General features: G+C 42.1%; 2 pseudogenes across 1 annotated transcript; both read right to left on the reverse strand.

Moving 5' to 3' along the window:
- Positions 1 to 5,160: 5,160 nt before the first annotated feature.
- Positions 5,161 to 6,080, reverse strand: LOC114625437 (annotated as a pseudogene). The gene has a single exon (XR_003712078.1). The product of XR_003712078.1 is annotated as a phosducin-like protein 3 pseudogene (transcript).
- Positions 6,081 to 12,686: 6,606 nt separating this feature from the next.
- The window catches only part of LOC114625406, a 76,467-nt pseudogene continuing 71,212 nt past the window's right edge, over positions 12,687 to 17,941 (reverse strand).

Raw genomic sequence — 17,941 nt, forward strand, 5'->3', positions numbered from 1 at the left:
GTGTGTGTATGTGTGTGTGTGTGTGTGATGCCTGTTTGTGAGTGCAGATACATGCATGCAATGGCTTGTGTGTGGTGATCATAGGATACCTTTCAAGAGTTGCTTCTCTTCTTCCACCTTTTCGTGGCAGGATCTCTCTTGTTTCTACCGTGCTGTGCTCTCCAGGCTGCCTGGCCTGAGACCTTCTAGGCTCATTTCCTGTTTCTACATCTTGGTGTAGGAATGCTAGGATTACAGGTGCTCCCCATCAGTATTTGCTTTCAGGCTCTGGAGATCCAACTGAGGCTTAATCTGCAAGCATCTTTGCCCAAGGAACCATCTAACTGACAATGTCCTTATATTCTTTCAACTCTCTCTTCCAAGACGTTCCCTGAGCCTTTGTAAAGGTAAAATAGATGTCCCATTTGTGACTGAATACTCAACAGGCACTTATTTGTACTACTCTGGCCAGTTATAAGTCTCTACAGTAACCACTGACAGCTGAAAAAGAAGCATGTCTGACCAAAGTTGACAGCAGTTATGTAGAAGGCAATTTTATGAGCCCATCATGCCTATTTAGCAAAACAACAGCAGCTTCCCCAGTAGGACTAGGTCCTCACGAGCTGTGGACTTTTTTTTTTTTACCACAATTTATAAGCTGGATGCTAAAGAAAAAGAGGAAAAAAAAAAAACAAGAAAGACAGAGCTATCTGGAAAACTCTAAAATAATCTTCTGAAAAATGTGGGGACTAGAAGAGAAATCAAATTTGAAATAAGAAACACATGTATAAATTAAGAACAGTGAAAACAATGTGCGCTCAGAGGGAAATTCATAACACTAAATATTTCATTCTTGGTAGAAAAAACTCCAGAAGAATATTTCATGTCTCCCAATCAAATACAAAAGCAAAAACTGGGAAAATTTAGTGCAAGACTGCAGAAACCATTGAAATCCATATCTTCTTTCTTAGGTAATGTATTTAATAACCATCCATACTTTCTGCTTGGAATGGATGAACAGAATAAAGACCAGCAGTAATCGTAACTTGGTCCAAAAGGGTTCATTAGCCTCTCATCCTTTCCAACTACTGCCATCTCAAGGGGATGGTTAGACTATCTTGTCTGGCTTTATCTTGTCTGACTTCTGAGGGATTCAATATTTTTCCTTCTTTGTCTACCTTGCCCTTCACGTAAACAGTCCTTTTCCTTTGTGTTTGGTGATGGAGTTCAATGTGTTTTACAGAACTGTCCTCTAGTGGAACTGCTACTACCTTCACAAGACTAGTTGTGCTGGTTTACAAAGGATAATCACAGCTGGGTTTGTTATCTGTTTACATTCCTTCATGGATATTGATGGGGTGGGGAGAGTGACAGGATCCTACCTAAGTATCCAACCACTCCATACAACCAGTTGTTTGTAATTTTTCCTAATTGCATGTTGCCTCAAACTCTCAAGGTGGGGCTAGAATATATAACAGGCTGGGAGAAAATGAAGGTTAAAGAACCCCTTCTACATAGTCATGGGGAAGCCATCATCCATGCTGAATGCAGCCCTTCAGGTGTGACTGCTTTAAGGTGAATCATTTTCCCATGTAATCTCTCACCCATAGCCTGTAAGTAAGCCCAATAAACTCATTGGTGCCCCATGGTGATCTTTAGTGGAGTAGAACTTTGGTTTTGTCATTGAGATTGCAGAGAGAATCTCTTTTAAGCATCGCCTGTCAAAAAACAAGTCAATGGCCAATGCGCTGAGGCAGGAAATGGGAGGTGGTACGCTGGCAGGAAGGGAGAGGATTCTGGGAAGTAGTGAGAGTAGAAAAGAGAGGTTCAAGATTGCCACAAGGAGATCAACATAAGCCTGCAGGGAGACGCTGAGACACTGAAGAGGTGTGAAGGAAGAAGCAGGCCAGGACTGAAAAGAGGTAACTAACCAAGTGGTAGACATAGAATAGTTTAAATGATTAAATGAGTTACAAGCTAGTCAGGGCAGGAGCCAAAGCTTATGGCCAAGGCATTTATTTGTCAATAATTACTCTCGAAGTCATTATTCTGGGAGAAGGAGCTAGAAAGAAAAAAAAAAACAGGTTTAATTTTTTTAATAGGGACTTTATTAGGAGGAGCTAGACATTGAGTAGCATCCTCAGGGAGAGGAAATTATTGCAATAAGTAATGTTGGTCCTTACAGCCCATTTAAATATACATGAGGAAAGCCATTTATTTACTCCAGCCTAATTCTTTAGGTCAACTGAACTATCTTTAGGAATATGTCAAATTAATCAGCATAACTGTGAAGATTCTAAATGTATACAGGGTTCATAGAACAGCTGGTGGTAATAATCAAATGCATCCCTGAAATATGTGAAATGGAGTGGGCAGAGAAGTGAGCTAAGTACACTGAACTGATAGGAGAGACACAGACTGAATTCAAGAGCACTTCCAGGTACAAGAGAATAGCACATGGTGCATATCTGCAGCACAATTTGGTAGAGATTCTTCTACAATGTTCATTAAAACTCTTAAATTTGGTGATGGAAAAAGAGTGGAACCTGGAGTCATCAAAAAAAGGACAAAAAGGAAACGTTACTTGTGGGATTATTTAAAAGAGAAAGAAACTGCGGATTCTATACTCTTTTCAATGTTTATGACAGATTCACCCTTTCTCAGCTGCAGTTGATTACCTGTGGCTTTTCTTCTAGGGTGGAGCTTTGTGAAGTGTCCCCCAGCTATGGTGGGAACTCAACTAGTATATTTCTACAGGTCTTCTTAGGCAACCATGTTGAGAGTTCATGGAGTAGCATCCTTGTCATATCTAAAGACACTATCTTGCAGCGGCAGCCTGGTCCTTTGGCCTTTGCAATCTGAGCCTTGGATGTAGGGGTTGTATTGAAGATGTTCCAGCTGGGGATGGGTAACCCATGGCCACTTGTTCTCTACATTTTGACCAGTTGTGGATCTCTGTATTAGCTCCCAAGGGGAAGCTTCTCTAATGAGGAATGAGAGCTATAGTTACCTATGAGTATAAGGAAAAATATTTAGAATACAGTTAAAAACTATACTGGCTTAGAAAATTCGTAGTAATAGGTTCTGTTCTAGGGTCTATGACTTCTCCAGCTGTGATTGGTCACGTGTACATCAACAGGCATGAATTTGCTCCTGTTGAGTAAGCCTCATAATAACTATCGGATAATTGTATTGACTGGCAAGCTGAAGTCTGTTGCCTGAGTTTATAAAGCTTTACTGGACAAGAGCCTTATTCATTTTGCCTGCTGCCTATGGCTGCTTCCCTCCTACAAAAGCAAGTGGTTACAACAGAAATGGCCTGGCCTGCAGAGGCTGAAATGTTTGTCTTGCCCTTACAGCAACAGATTGCCTGACACTGTGGTATAGTCACGTACATTTTCTCCAGAATGCTCATTTGTGAGTCTTTTTTTTTCCCTGTGGGAAATGAGTGTTTGTTTTCACACATGAAAAACACCACTCCAGCTCAAAAGATTCTTTATCAGCACGGGAAAAACCCAGGATGGTTTATTTCCAACTGTTAAAACAAAACAGAAATACAGAATTATATTATTGCTTATTGCTTTCTATGTTACCAAATTACTGAAACTAAAATTGAGCTTTTATGCATGGAAATGTATTCTACAATGTGGTAATTTGCTTTTTTTTTTTAGTTTTATAAAAATAAAAGCCCGTTTTCCTCTTAAATTTTGACAAACTGTCACATAGAAGAAAGAACTGCTTTGTGTTAAGGTGACTTGATTTATTCTGTTTTATTATTGCCAAGCAACCTCTTCTCAAATCCCAGAGTTCTGACTTCTTTTAATAGACATAGAAGCATTATCTGAGTTCCAAGATTTTATATTAAGCTCTTACAAAGTGTATTATGAATGTAGTCCACACAAACATTGAAACATAACTCTGAGACAGCTGCATTAGAACCACGGCTGGTTTAGGTTACCATTTACTTTTTGAATATAGCAAAGACGCAGCAGTGGAAAAAAAGCCTTGAAGAAACTAAGATAGTAGTTGGAATTTGATTATTCCTATGGTGGAACCCGTTATGAAAATGCTGGAGCTACATTATATGTGTTAGTGTGAACCTGAACTTTCTGCCTGCGAAACATTTTTCCATATACATTCAAAAACATCACTTTTTCACCTAGAACCAACCAAATTGCTACTCTTTGACATTCTGGTTGAGTTCTAGGGTAGAAGTTTTGTTTTTTATTTATTTCATCCATTTATTTTGTATTTATGATTGTTTTGCTCACACATACAAATGTTTACCTAGTGCATACCTGGTGCCTGTGGAGGCCAGAAGATGACATCAGAGTCCCTGGAACTGGAGTTAAAGGTGTTTGTCAGTCACCATGTGGGTGCAGGGAACTCAACCCAGGTCCTTTGCAAGAAGAGTAAGTACTCTTCGCTGCTGAGCCATCTCTCCAGCCCTGTGTTGGTCTTTAAACTAGACATTGAGAAACCACACCTGTGGCCCTAAAGAAATGAGAACTAGGCAAATACCAGCTTTCAAAATCCAAGAGGTCATGCCATCCACAGTCATCTTTACTATTGTCATTTAGACACATTACTCCTCCAGTTCCTGCCTTCTCCCCTAGTGGTTGCTTTTGCTTATCATTCATCAAGTAATTTTGGCTGGGGAAGCCAGGCAGAGACTGATACTGTACTAAGACACTGATGTACAGAGCCCAGTTACCTACATTCTTAGCCTTTCCAGTCAATTTCTATACCTTCTAGCATTTCCTAGATATATCGTCATGAGCTACACATGACCCTGTCTCAAATTTACAAAACAACAACAAAAAGAACATTGCTCTATACAATAACTTCTTAATAAGTGGTCCCTTAAAAACGTGGAAGGGTCATGAAATATATATATATCCACCAGAAGCATCAGATCCCATTACAGATGGTTGTGAGCCACCATGTGGTTGCTGGGAATTGAACTCAGGACCTCTGGAAGAGCAGTCAGTGCTCTTAATCACTGGGCCATCTCTCCAGCCCCAGTAATGGCACTTCTTATGCAAGCCTGGCCATCCTAAGTTTGATCCCTAGGAAACCCGTACAAAGATAGAAATGGAGAACCTACCCCACAAACGGCATATATATCCACATACACTCATCATGCGCTCACATACACAATACTTTTATTTTATTTTTTAAAGAGTTTCAACAAATGTTTTAAAAAATTTCAGCAATGATTATATCTGAAATGTATAAAATTTAAATAATTATAAAAAGGTTAAAAACCAAGATGATAATTTTTTGCTTTTCCCTCCTTATTAAAAATCCAGACAATGTGTCATATCAAAAAAGTTCAAACTTTACATCACTGCTATCTTAGTTGTCCTCAGAATCACTGTCCCTCCTCATGGGGACAGGGCCCCACACTGAGGACAGTAGCAGGTCTTGGATGGGTTTCTTGGGGTTCTCCTCCAGCTCCGTCTTGATTGCTCCAGACTCGGACAGTTTCCATTCCAACTCATCTATGGTCAGGTTCATGCCACCAAACACCAGAGGACCAATGAACTGTGCCTTGATATCCCCTTCCCGGTAGACGAACACTGTGGGGAGATTCCTGTCAGGGTAATTGGGTATGCAGGTCGTTGAAATGGCTTTGATAAATTTCACATCGGGAAACTTCCTGGCGAGTCCACTCAAGTGATGGTTTATCAAGGAACAGAGGGGGATCCCTTGTTTGTACAAATGTAAGACCACCCACAAGCCCTCTCCAGCTTTTGTCACTTCTTGAACATAGTCCTTTCCTGAGATCTCTAAAACTTCTCCAAATTTGTTCTTCAGCTGAGTTGCTTTCCACTCAGCCAACCATTGCTGCCGGTACATCTCGATAACTCGTTCGTCCTCCTCACTGAACTCATCCTCGTTCTCCTCCAGCTCTTCCAGAGTCATGTCCTCATATGTTTTCACCACTGACTGCTGGAGGAGCCGCTCCTCCTTTTCCTCTTCCTCCTCCTCCAGCTCCTTCAGACTCTCCTTAGGGGGAAGGATGCCCTTTTTACGTAGGATGTCATTTCACTCGGTGTCTGCGTTGGGGTCCTGCATCTTGCCTCCAGTCACTCAGACCAGCCCTCTAATACTTTTATTTTTAAAAGTACTTATTTTTACGTGTTTGGATGTTTTGCATCATATGCATGCAGTACCGGAGTGACCAGAAGAGGGCAGAAGATCCACTATGACTGGAGAGAGTTGTGGACCACCATGTGCTGAGAATCAAACCTGGGTTCTTGGCCACTGAGCCATCTCTCCAGGCCCACACAATTTTTTAAAACTGCTCTTTGACTGTTGAGTTGAGTTTTATTTTAAAAGTCTTTAGATAGCTGGACAGTGGTGGCACACCCCTTTACTCCCAGCACTCCTATGGCAGAAGCAGGTGAATCCCTTTTGAGTTTGAGGCCAGCTTAGTCTACAGAGTGAGTTCTAGGACAGCCAGAACTATACATAAAAATCGTCTCAAAAAATAAAAATAAATAAAAATAAAACGTCTTTAAAATTTGGCTTCAGATTAGGACAGAATTTCCAATAATTTCTAAAATGGCCATAAACATATTTCTACCATTTTGTACCACCTATTCTATATAAAATGGCATTCTCAATACTGACAATTATAAAAACAAAATATTGATCAGCTCTGAAAATTTTCAAGATGCTCTGTGTTCTGAGTATCAAATATTCAGCCATGATTTAATTTGATTTTTAGATCTATTTTAAATTTTTAATTAAGTGTATATATTTGCTATATGCATGCACAAGCATATGTGTATGAGTGCGCACAAAAGCCAGAAGAAAGTACTAAACCCCTGGATCTGGAGTTAATTGTGAGCCACCCAAAATGAGTACTAGAAACTGAACTTGGGTCCTCTGGAAGAGCAGCTGCTTAGCTATCTCTCTAGCCCAAGATGTCATTCTGTATACAAAAATAAATTACCTCAATTGTATTAGTAGGTAAATCTTTTATATCATAAAATGATGCAGATACCAAAGAGTTATTTTAAAATATATTTATTTATCTATTATCAGAAAATATTTAGTTTATATATCTATTTTCCTATTTGTATACTCAGGCTTTTCATGAAAAAAAAAACATAGTCATGAATGGATAAAACTTTGGAAGTTTTGCCCTACACTACTCATGGGTACATCTACAGTATATTTCATTTGAGAGAACTGAATCCCTCTATAGATCAAGAATTATTTTTTCAATTTATTTATTACTATCAAATGCTTCCTGGTCCCCCACACACACAGAGATTTCTCTCATCTCCCTCCCATTCTCCTGAGAGGGTGGGGCCCCCTGAATATCTCCCCCACCCTAGCACATCAAGTCTCTGTCAGGGTAGATGCATCCTCTCTCACTGAAGCCAGACAAGACAGCCCTGTTAGGAAACAGATACCACAGTCAGGCTACAGCTTTAGAAAGAGCCTCACACTCCAGTTGCTAAGGGCCACATGGATACTAGGCTGCATGTTTGTTACATATGTGCAAGAGGAGGGGGGCCTTGTTTAAACCTGTGTGTGTGTTCTTTGGTTGGTGGCTCAGACTCAGAGAGCTCCTAGAGGTCCAGGTTAGCTGACTCTGTTGATCTTCCTATGCAGTTTCTACCCCCTACAGGGCCTTCAATCTTCCCCCCAACTCTTCCATAAGTTTTGTGAATAGGTTGGTGTCCTTATCCCTCAACTGGGGGTCCTGACTGGCTACAGGAAGTGGCTTCTACAGGTTCCATGTCCCCACTGTTAGGCATCTCTGCTGACTCCTGGAACCTTCCCCCACCTCAGATCTGGGACTTCCTAAAGATTCTCTCCCCATTCCCATCCCTATCCCCCTTCCCTCTCCCACCCACTTCCCTCCCTCTCTCCCTCTGCTTCCTATGAATATTTTATTCCCCTTTCTATCTGTGATTCAAGCAACCTCCCTTGGGCCTGCCTTCCTTCCTGTTTAACTTTTTTGGGTCTGGGGTTGGGGGCACCAATGCCAGCAGCTGCAGATTTTCATTCATTCTCCTAGCCCTCTGGATTTCTCTTCTGTCTCTCCCCACACCTGGCCCTGCCTCCCCATTCCCCTCCCCCTCCCTTTTCCCACCAATAACACAACTCTTCCCCCTCTCCCTCCCTCCTACCTCCCTCCCTCTGCCTCCTATGAATATTTTCATTCCCCTTCATACAGTGATTCAAGCAGCCTCACTTCGACCTTCCTTCTTGTTTAACTTCTTTGGGTAGGGGAGGGGGAGAGCTGTATCCTGGGTATTCTGAACTTTTTGGCTAACATCCACTTATTAGTGAGTACATACCATGCATGTCCTTTTAGGTCTGGGTTACCTCACTCTGGATGATATATTCTAGTTCCATTCATTTGCCTGCAAAACTCATAAAGTCATCCTTTTAAATAGCTGAATAATACTCCATTGTATAAATAAGCCACATTTTCTGTATCTATTCTTCTGTTGAAGGGCATCTAGGTTGTTTCCAGTTTCTGGCTATTATGAATAAAGCTGCTATGAACATAGTGAAGCATGTGTCTTTGTGGTAGGATAAAGCATCCTTTGAGTGTATGCTCAGTAGTGATATGCTCCTATCCATTAAATTGGACTGGGGCCTGAAGGATAAGTAGTAGTTTTTCAGGTGGAGACGTCTAAGAGAAAACATACAAGTTTCAAGATATAAGCTGTAAGAAAACCATGCTAATTAAAAGCTTTAAAAGTTAAGTCTTAATTAGCTCAAAAATTGACTGAAAATGATGAAATGAACTTCCCCTATGGATAAGAGTAGAGAAAATGCAGATTTCAAATTCATGAATAGTGATTTACTTTTATATAAAATACAAAGCAAATTTGATTAAAATGTTCATCACTAGCATTTATGCACTATGATGGTCTTTATACCTTTTGCACATTTCTAAAAATCTACCAAAATTAAAAACAAAGGCTGAGAATATAGGTCACTGGTAGAGCATTTTCCTAGCATGTGTGCAACCTTGCATTCAATTTCCAGCACCAAAAAGAGGACAAAACAATGCTAATTGAATTTACCTTGCTTAATATAAAACGGAGATGAGCCACATATGGTGGCTCATTCCTATAATTCCAGTACACAGGAGGCTAAGCAAGAGAATCATTCAGGCTACATGGAAAGACCCTAACTCAAGAAAAATAATGAAAAGTAAAATAGAGATGATTCAGTAGTTAATATATTTCAAGAAAGATAGCAATTGTTTATTATCTGTAGCCTATATGGAAATATTCTCCAATTCATAAATTTCAGGTCTACCAAGGCATCCTGAAAATTTTATGATCCAACTCCAAGCCTTTATTTGCCAAATAATGTCTTTCTTCACTAAATTCCCAGGCCTCATCTCTACCTTCGACCTCCTGACTCAAGAATATTGAAAAAGCCAAATATATAACAGTAGGTAGTTTAAGTAAAAATACATGTCATAAAAGGAAATTGTTATGCTAAATTGCTTTTCTCTCTCTCTTTTACTGAAGCTGGGATTTGTTGTGTACTCTAGCTAATGAGGTACTCACAATATTTCCTAAGATCAAACTTACAGCAATCCTCTTGCTTCATCCTCCAGAGTATTGGGACTATAAGCTTCCACTAGCATGCCCATCTTTCTGCTATATCGTTGGTGAGCTCATGATTAAATTAGGAGATCAATTTCCAAAGGAAACCTCTTAAGAGAAGACTTCAAAGACAATACCTTCATTTCAGTTCTTTTGTGGGAGAGTCTTCTTATATGCCCTTCTTTCAGTCAAATATTCCCTATATCCTTCTCCACAACTTGTACCTTATTGTGATGTAGAAACCTAGTAGGGCTCATATACAAACTTTTTCATCCAATACATTGCTATTTCATGGACTAGTAGTCTATTGCTTATCATGCAATAAGAATCCATTCTAAAATTATTCTATTTCATTTCTTTTAACATCTTTCTTTTTACTTGTGGTTTAGATGTATATAATTGTATTCCTTCAACTTTTGTGGTTGCTTATCAGGTATTATACCAATTGTCAAGACTCATTTCTCATTAAAACTTTCATGACTAGCTACATTAGGAGTTTCACTGATGTGTTTATTAGTATGATTGTAAAACAGTTCTCTGGGCTAGAAATGAGTAGTGGATTATGTGCTTAGCGTGTGGAAGGACCTGGGTTTAATCCCCAGGGTGAAAGACACTGAAAATGTTCATATTCTCTCTCTTACTCTTTTACTCTCTTGCCTCTAGTTTCTCCTTGCCCTTCCTCCCTTCCCTGCCCTTCCCCCTCTCTCCACGTGGTCATGGCTGGTCTCCACTTCTCTCCTCTCTCTCTCCTCTTTCTCCACCATCTTCTCCCGTTTCTCTTCCTACCTTTGCCCTCTGCCCCAAATAAACCCCCTCCCCTTTGGAACAGTTTGGTCTGGTGTTGTCTTTTCCAAGCTGCACGCTGAAGTCTACCATTGGTGCCGAAACCCGGGATATGAAGACTTCAGGAATCGCAAGACCCATGCGGCTGTCAGCAGCCACAGCCGGCTGCTGTGAGTCTGCTGTGACAGTACAAGACTGTCGCCATGTGGCCTGCTGCAACCCCACCGCTGCAGCTGCCACCACTACACCACGAGGACTTCATCTGCTGCTACCTGCCATCACCAACCATGTGAATTCCCACCGCTGCTGCAGACCAACTTCATCCGCTGCTGAGAGGCTTGCAAAACTTCCACCACATGAGCTGTGCCAATGCAGCCCACATGTGGTGCTCTGCCACGTGGGCTAGGCAGCCAGACAGGTCTATACAGACTTCATGGTTCCACCTTTCCTGATACCAGACTGCACAAGCCCACAAACACACCAGCATATTAATTGGTAAGGAGTTTCCAATTGGCGGGAGGAACCCTGGACGTCCAGTTAGGGTCTGGCCAACCTTCCCTGGACTAAGGGGTTGGCTTTTCATTGCCCAAGTCCATATGACTGGCCTCTAGCTGATCTATAACTTAAGACATTGGCCATTGGGTGATTTCCCTCTCAGAAATAGCTCCCAGACCCTCCCCAGCTCTCGAAGCTCCGCTGGAAATCCTGGTACCAGGTGAGCTATTTTCTGCCAGACTAGCTCCACAGAGGCCCCTAGATATTCTCGTGATGACCTGATTATCTAGCCTGAGCCTGATTTTTCATTGCCAGCTTTTCTTTCGGGATGCCAACTGATAGCGTGGTAACAGCCGTCACCCAATGGGTACCACATTGTCTTCGACTGTACCCACAGACACCCCACTGGGTTGTCTACTGAAAAACATCAAATCTCTAAAATTAACACCTGATTTTAGGCCTTCCAAATTGATACACCTCTGCAATAAGGTCTGGATTCGATACCCTCTAGATAATGGACTAAAGTAGCCACGTAATGGCACACTAGACCCAACTATTTTAAGAGGTCTTAACACATACTGCCAGCAGTCTGGTAAATGGAAACAAACCCCCTATGCTTGAGCATTTGTCTATCTTCATTATACTCTTTCCATGTGTTCTGCCTGTTCCCCCCTCCCAGACCATCTGCTCACCCCACTACTTTGCCACCTCTGTTCTCTCTTGTGGAACTTTGCTGACCATCATCTACCTTGACCACACACTGTCTCCTGTCCACTGCCTGTCAACATTGGAGACCAAGTGCTTCTCTCCCCTCCAAATCATTGGCCCTCACCTCTCTCCCAAATGGCAGGGTCCTTTTAAGCTTCTCAGGTGGGCCCCCAAGTTTGAGACGTCCAGAGCCCCTCTGTTGCTAAACATCATTCTCCCGTTGTCATCCAGTTACTGGACTCTACCAGGTACATCTGCCAAGCCCAATATCCTCTTTCTCTCCAGAGCCTCAGGGGACTTAAGCCTATCATTGCTGACCTCTTAAGAAAAAACTCCTTCGACCTGCCTCTTCCCCTTTTAATACCCCTATACTGGCAGTTAAGAAACCTAATGGTACCTATAGACTGGTTCAAGATCTCACATGCATTAACTCTGCTGTAGTTCCCCTCCATCCTGTCGTAGCTAACCCTTATATGCTTCTTTCTACTATCCCCTCAGGGACTTCTCATTTTTCAGTCCTAGATCTCAAGGATGCATTTTTTTTATCTATCCCTCTAGACACCCAGTCACAGGACATATTTGCCTTTACCTGAACAGATCCTGACTTCCATTTTTCTACCCAACTTACCTGGACTGTTCTACCTCAGGGATTCCGGTACAGCCCATATCTGTTCGGGCAGGCCCTGGCTTCTGACTTAATCTCTTTATCTCTCTCTAGATCTAAGATTGTACTTTACATAGATGATGTTCTTCTCTGTAGCCCCTCCCTAGAAATTAGCCAAGCTGACACAGCTGCTCTTCTAAATTTCCTTTCCAGTCGGGGCTACAGGGTCTCACCATCTAAAGTCCAACTGTCCACTCCTCAAGTCACCTATTTGGGACTAGAAATCACCCCAATCCACAAGGCTATTACCTTAGATAGAAAGAACCTGATTCAGTCTCTAACTGTTCCTTCTACAAAGGAAGAGATTTTATCATTCCTAGGAATGACTGCCTTTTTGCATTCCTGGATTCCTTCCTTTTCCCTACTTTCTCATACCTTATATGAAGCAGCATTAGGCCCTACCCACGACCCTCTTCTCAAACCTGTCACTAAGCCCTTCCAAAGGCTCCAACAGGCTCTCCTTAAGGCCCCAGTCTTACATCTCCTGGACTGGACTCGTCCTTTTTCCCTCTACGTAACTGAAAAAGAGGGATTTGCCCTTGGAGCCTTAGGTTACCAGCTGGGACCATCTTTTCCACCCGTAGCATACTTGTCAAAAAGAATAGAACTAACCAACCAGGGATGGGCACCTTGTATTCGTACCTTAGCAGCTGCTGAACTTCTTATTCGAAAATCAAAGAAACTAACACTGAGATAACCTATAACTGTCCTCTCTTCTCACAACCTGTCACAGCTCCTAACTTATAAAGGCTTACGAACTCTACCTCCCTGCAGGGTTCTTTCTCTTCAGGTAGCTCTAATAGAAGACTCCACTCTCATGCCCACCTCTTAATATTTCCAATATTCTTCCTCAACCTAACACTGACTACTCCCTATCTCACTCCTGTACTGAAACTTTAGAGGAAGTATTACCTCATCCTTCACACATACAGGAGGACACATTGCCTCAAGCCACCTTTATCTGGTATACAGATGGAAGCTCCTTTCTTCATGAAGGGGTCAGGAAAGCTGGCTATGCCATAGTGTCAGACACCAAGGTGGTGGAGGCACAGGCCCTTCCTGCTCATACCACCAACCAAAAGGCTGAATTAATAGCCCTTACCCGTGCCTTCCAGCTGGCACAGGGACAATCCCTCAGCGTTTACACAGATTCCAAATATGCTTTCCATATCCTCCTGTCCCACGCTGCTATCTGGAAGGAGCGAGGGTTACTTACCACAAAAGAAAGATCAGTAACTAATGCAAACCAGATTATGGCCATGCTAAAGGCCTCCCATCTCCCCACAGCTATTGGGATTGTCCACTGCAGATCCCACCATACGGATGACTCTAGTCTCCAAGGGAAACAACCGAGCTGATGAGGCAGCTAGAGCTGCAGCCCTTAAGGGCCTAGACTCATCTCACCCTCCCAAGGACATTCTTACACTACAACCCACATCCCCACCTACACCCCCTGACACTTGTCAAACTCTGTCCTATCTTCACCAACTCTTTCATCCTAACAGCCAAGCACTGTCTTATTTCATTAAGACCCACCTACAGCCTACTCCTGAGGACTTAAGTTTCCTAAAACCTATCACTGCTTCTTGCAAAATCTGTCAGATGTCAGATCCCAACTCAAGGTATCGTAGCACCCCTTTTCCTACCCATCAGGCTAGAGGTTCCCTTCCTGGAACTGACTGGCAACTTGACTTTACCCACATGCCCGCTGTCAAACATGCCAAATACCTCCTGGTCTCGGTGGACACCTTCTCAGGCTGGATAGAGGCTTTCCTCACAACTAACAAAAGGGCTCAGACAGTCTCTGATCTCCTCCTCAGAGAGATCATCCCCTGTCTTTTGGTGTTCCCGCCTCCCTCCAGTCAGACAATGGGCCTGAATTTACTTCCCAAGTTTCTCAGACTCTATCCAAGGCCCCAGACATCCCCTGGCATTTTCATATCCCCTGTCATCCTCAATCTTCAGGTAAGGGAGAGAACCAACTGCTCTTTAAAAACCACTCTTGTCAAGCTGTCACAGGAACTTCACCTTGACTGGGTAAAACTCCTACCTCTGGCTCTTTTCAGGTTATGAGCCCTTCCCAAGCAACCTCTCCTCATTTCACATTTTGAACTCATGTATGGACGTCCAGTCCTAACTCCTGGTCTTTCACCTAAATGTTCCCTCTCCCTCTCTGCCCAGGACCTGTAAAGTGAGTGCTAGCAGTGCCTTCCACTATTAAACCAACTAACATGAACGTTACTGTGATATGAGACATGCTTGCTTTTCCTTGCCCACTGCAAATTCTAGCCACCAGAGACACTGGGCAGCGACTTCCAGAGCTAGCAAGAAGTCCCGCCCTGCTGCTGCTGCTGCCCAACACCCCCCCAACACCAGCCATACAATCCATCTTTCTTATTCTGGTCCTAGCCAAATATTTCTTTGCTAATACAAAAATGTGCTTTTCTCTACCTACACAACCTGCCAAAGTTACTTAAGACAAGATAGGAAAGGCTCTGTCTTGACAGATTTTTACTACTGCTATTAAATTCTATTCAGTTACAACCAATCCTTATGGCTCTCAATCTAGTCACAAGTCTGCTGATAATATTTTTTAAGCTTATGGCCGACAGTATTCCAAAAGCCTCTAACAGTTAACCTAAGATGGTTTCAGAAGACTTGGACACTGGACACCTATGGATACCGGATGCCTAGAAGATACAGCCTGGATTGTATGTGATGATATAGTCACTAACAAACACAGTGGGCTAGACTGGATGCTCTAAGCCAAATGACTTAGCTAAGTCAAACCAAAGTAAGTCATTTCTCCTGTCACGCATATCCATTCCACAGAAAAAAGCCCTGCATCTTCTGCACTTGGAAGCCAGACTTCACCCAAGAGACTATGGAGACCACGGGAACTGTTGGCTAGTGGACTCTGTCATTTTTAAAAATAATATATAACTGATAGATTATTGTTTACTCTTTCTCAGACTTCTGACTACATTGACAGCTAAGCTTTTACAGATATTATCTGATACCTCATTGCCTAAACTCAGTTACCATCAATTAAATGCTTGATATTTCCTTTTCTTACTATCCCACTGTCCTAATATTATCTGAGTTCCTATAAACTTGCCTAACTAATAAAACATTCCACTATACGATCCAGCAAAGGTTCATCTTAAAGACTGCTCGTGTTGTTAACTCATGCTGTTATCTCTTTTGTAAACTTATAAGCTACAGGAAACCCACTCAGATCTACCTCTCATGGACCATATAGATGCCATCCAGATCTTGTCAAGTCCAGGCACATCCAAAACAGCTCCAGAGAAGCAACCTCCAGATGTTCCATCTCCTGTCACACACACAGCTTCTTCTACTGGACCTGTTCCTTCTGACCTATTCTCAGATGGCTTGCTCCATAGACCCTGGACAGCAGGAAACAGCCAAGTCTCCTAAGACTGGACAAGCATCCTCCACACCCATCCTTCTAGGTTCCCCCTAAAGACATGTCGCCCCAATGCCAGCAGGAAGTAGTCAGATATCACGAGGACCCTATTCCTGCTTCACTGTCACCTCTTTTTAATTTTTCTCTTTTAATTAAACCAAAATGGGGGAACGTTAGTATTCTGTCTAAACTCTACCTCCACAGTTATCTGGCAACACCCAGGTATGCTCCTCCCCACAGTTACCTGGCAACAGCCAGGTAGGCGTGCCCACTATAAAAGGGGCTGCTTGCCTCCTCTTCTCTCTCTTACTCTCTTACTCTCTTGCCTCTAGCTTCTCCTTGCCCTTCTTCCCTTCCCTTCCCCCTCTCTCCACATGGTCATGGCCGGTCTCCACTTCTCTCCTCTCTCTCTCCTCTTTCTCCACCATCTTCTCCCATTTCTCTCCCTACCATTGCCCTCTGCCCCGAATAGACCTCCTCCCCTTTGGAAAAAAAAAAGAAAATGTTCATATTCCAAGAAAACTTTGTTTTAAAATCGCTTTAACATAACCCTACAAATATTTTTGGAATGCAAACTTATGGCAAACTCCACTTAGAAGAAGAAATACAAAGAGAGATAGCTTCTATTGTCTTGGGACTCATGGTCTATATGATGAAAATATCATATAAATAAATATCTAGGATGTTTTATGATGGGTTCTATTTTATACATTGAACTTGCATATGAAAGTATGATAATGAAGAAAAGGGGATTCATTTGGTTTTGCATGATTGCTTCTTAATGAAAATGATATTTGAGCTACATATTGAAGAATGAATTAGTCATTTGCAGTATGGTATAAACAGAAGGCTAGATTTTGGAGATAAATGATTAGAAAAGTGAACTGACTCCACACATCTTTTAGAAACACACAAGGATTTAGATGAGGCAGCAATGGGAGTCATGTGGGTCAGACTTGCCAAGGAGATAAAGAATAATGGGCATCAATATCAAGGGAGTATGTCAAAAAATGAAAGAAGGGATACAAGAAAAGATGAAATGTGGGTATAGTGGTTTGAATAAGCGATGTCCCCTATAGGTTCAGGTATTTAAACCCTTGGTCTCAGTCGGTGGTGGTGCTGTATGAAAGTTATAGAACCTTTAGGAGATAGAGTGCTGCTGAAGGAAGTACATCACTAGGGGTGGACTTTGAGGCTTTATAGCCTTGTCCCTCTTCCAGTTCTCTCTCTGCTTCAGACTTATGGTTGAAACTGTGATCTCTCACTTTTCTGTTCTGGATGCCTGCTGCTGTATTTCTCCTATCCTAATAGACCCTCTTACAGAAACAAGAAGCTAACTTAAGCCTTCCATAAGTTTCTTTTTGTCGTGGTATTTTATCACAGCAACAAAATTGTAAAATATGATGTGCTATCACAAATTATAAAAAAATGAAAATAATGAAAAAGTATAAGATTAAAGGGAAACAGAGTAGACGCATGTACAAAAGAAGAAAATGTACCGAATCTGAGTCCTTTTACCTATGAATGCAACAAGAGTATGGTCCAGCTTAGCTTTGTTGTGTACTAGCTAAATGTATGGCAGTGCTTATAATTCTTTGCTTAAAGGCTAATTCACTCTGCTACAAGTCCCCTCTGACTATGCACACTACAGGCTGAAAGTATCAGAGAATTAAAGACTCCTAGAAGTAATCCCCAACTAATGACTAGCAAGAATGGGAAGATAAAGATTCGATCCCCTATGCCCCTTGTATGGGATCACTGTGAGTTATCCATTTTATCTCTATAACAAGACTAAGACACAGCTGCTTTATTCGGATCCCCTTGAGAACAGGTAATAGTTAATTCTTACTGTCAAATTGATTGTATTAATAAATACCTAGGGCATTAATGAGGTATACCTTTGGGTGTACCTGTGAGGCCTGTCTACAGAGAATTAACTGAAGGGAAAAGATCTACACTAGTAGTGAGTGGCACATGAGCTCAGGACCCAGAAAGAATGAAAAGAGGAAAGGAGAGGCAACCAGCTGAACACTGCCATTCTCCTTTCTTAGTTTCCTTCTCCCCTGAGATAGGAGCAAGCAGTCTCCCAACACCACAGATAGGAACTCACCCCACTGATATACCTTTCCTATCATGATGCACTGTATCTCACAAGCTGTGATTCAAAATAAACCCTTCCTTCCTTCCTCCCTTCCTCCCTTCCTTCCTTCCTCCCTTCTTCCCTTCCTCCCTTCCTCCCTTCCTCCCTTCCTCCCTTCCTCCCTTCCTCCCTTCCTCCCTTCCTCC

The sequence above is a fragment of the Grammomys surdaster genome, unplaced genomic scaffold, assembly GCF_004785775.1.
Source record: "Grammomys surdaster isolate TR1022 unplaced genomic scaffold, NIH_TR_1.0 217, whole genome shotgun sequence".
Lineage (NCBI taxonomy): Eukaryota > Metazoa > Chordata > Mammalia > Rodentia > Muridae > Grammomys > Grammomys surdaster.